At 45.1% G+C, this 2,634-nt stretch overlaps 1 pseudogene; it reads right to left on the bottom strand.

Moving 5' to 3' along the window:
- Gm15362 (predicted gene 15362) lies at window positions 1,975-2,374 on the bottom strand (annotated as a pseudogene).

Below are 2,634 nucleotides of genomic sequence, written 5' to 3'. Positions count from 1 at the left end.
CACCGAGAACGGAAAACAACACCGTCTAAGTTGGCTTAAAGGAAATAGGTGGGGTTGGCGAGTATACATTCCACTAAGAGATCCTGGGTTCATTTTCACAATCAGACTGACAGTGAGAGACCCGGCAGTGACACTCGTAGGGCCCAACAAGGTCCTTATAGAACAGGGCCCCCCAGTCGTACTGGCTCCCCCAAAGGTCCCGACTGTACCAGCTCCACCAACTCCACAGCCCAACACAGTGGTACCCTCCCTAGGAACTAATACTCTCCTCATAAAGCCTACCTTGGCTTCCCCACCGCCCTAGGAACAGAGGACCGTCTGGTCAGTCTAGTCCAAGGAGCTTTTTCAGTTCTGAATAGAACTAACCCTAATATGACTCAATCATGCTGGTTATGCTATGCCTCTAGCCCCCCTTATTATGAAGGAATAGCTCAGATCAGGACTTATAATACTACTTCAGATCATTCTCAATGCCTTTGGGGAGAAAACAGAAAGTTGACTCTAGCAGCAGTTTCAGGAAGAGGGCTTTGTCTGGGCCGGGTACCTCAGGATAAAGGGCACCTCTGTAATCAGACCCAGAACATCCAGTCTAGCAAAAGTGGTCAGTATTTGGTACCTCCCCTAGACACAGTGTGGGCTTGCAATACTGGTCTCACTCCTTGTGTGTCTATGTCTGTTTTTAATAGTTCCAAAGATTTCTGCATTTTGGTTCAGCTTATTCCCAGACTCTTGTATCATGATGATAGCTCTTTTTTAGATAAATTTGAACATCGGGTCCGCTGGAAAAGAGAACCCGTTACCTTAACTTTGGCAGTTCTATTAGGATTGGGAGTAGCGGCTGGAGTAGGTACAGGAACCGCTGCCTTAATTAAGACCCCCCAATACTATGAAGAACTACGTGCAGCTATGGATATTGATCTTAGAACTATAGAACAGTCTATAACCAAATTAGAAGAATCTTTAACTTCCCTGTCCGAAGTGGTGCTGCAAAATAGAAGGGGATTAGACTTATTATTCCTTAAAGAAGGAGGACTCTGTGCTGCCTTAAAAGAAGAATGTTGTTTTTATGTTGACCATTCAGGAGTAATCAAAGATTCTATGGCTAAACTTAGAGAACGCTTAGATATACGTAAAAGAGAAAGAGAAAGCCAACAAGGATGGTTTGAAAGCTGGTTTAATAAGTCCCCTTGGCTCACCACTCTCCTCTCCACTATAGCAGGACCTTTAATTACACTTATGCTTTTGCTTACTTTTGGCCCATGCATCCTTAATAAGTTAGTAGCTTTTATTAGAGAAAGGATAAACGCAGTCCAAGTTATGGTACTAAGGCAACAATATCGGGTCCTTCAGGAGGTTGAAAACTCGCTCTAAGATTAGAGCTATCTCCTAGAAGAAGTGGGGAATGAAGAATAAAAATTTTTACTGAACTCTTCTTCACCCCAGAGCCCGACCCCTCCCATCTAGAGATTGTTCCCGGAACACTCCTGAACTCTTCACCCCAGAATGCATTCCTGAACTCCTCAACCTAGAGTTCGAACCCTCCCAACTAAAAACTGTTCCAAGAACATTTTTGAGATAAGGGCCTCCTGGAACAACCTCAAAATGAACCGGGTACATTGCCAAATGATAGGACATGACCCCTTAGTTACGTAGATTCCCTTGGCAGAACCCCTTGTCCCTTGGCAGAACCCCCTAGTGATGTAAACTTGTACTTTCCCTGCCCAGCTCTTCCCCCCTTGAGTTTTACTATATAAGCCTGTGAAAAATTTTGGCTGGTCGTCGATTCTCCTCTACACCACTAGGTGCATGAGTTTCGACCCCAGAGCTCTGGTCTATGTTCTATGTGCTTTCTTGCTGTTGTTTTATTAAATCTTGCCTTCTACATTTTGAGTACGGTCTCAGTGTCTTCTTGGGTCCGCGGCTGTCCCGGGGCTTGAGTGCTTGAGTGAGGGTCTCCCTTCGGGGGTCTTTCAGCTTGAGATGCCACCTGGAGAATCTGCTGCCCAAACTCAATAGTGCTCCCTGCTGCGAAGGTCAGCTTGTAGGAGGCGGAGCCTTCCCAACCACCTCTTGCTTCAGCTTTCACTGTTCCCTTAATGAAGTTCTCACCGAACCCTTGCTGCTTGATCTCACAGTCCTTCATCGGGTAAAAAGGGCATCATGAAGGACTGCGTGGTGTCCTTCCCCTTAGACAGAAAGATTACCCAGTTCGGAGTACGGTAGATGGTGCCTTTGTTGGTCCCTTTGAAGGCCTCTGGCACGTTCTTCATGTCGTTGAATGTAAGCTCCACATGATCATAGGACATTAGGATGTTTTCAGTGTTGTTGACGATCACTCCGCCGCCCTCCGAGTGTCATAGTCTCTCCCATTGGGCCATTCATGCCATCTTAAAGGATGGTATGTAATAACAAGTCATGAGAATTTTTAACCAAATAATGTTATTGGCTGTGTATAGACATTTAAGTCTCAGCCAGTTCCAGAGCTCTCTCTGTGTACAGAGACATATACATCACCATATATACATCACCTATCTTGTTGATCTTGTTAGTCTCCTTTTTCTTGTCCATAGTCTTCAGGACGTCTCCCTTTGTCATGTCTGATTTTTATCAACTTGGAAAGAACCCATAGCTTTT

This window comes from Mus musculus, chromosome X (assembly GCF_000001635.26).
Source record: "Mus musculus strain C57BL/6J chromosome X, GRCm38.p6 C57BL/6J".
Classification (NCBI taxonomy): domain Eukaryota; kingdom Metazoa; phylum Chordata; class Mammalia; order Rodentia; family Muridae; genus Mus; species Mus musculus.
This window is presented reverse-complemented; position numbering and strand designations above follow the sequence as displayed.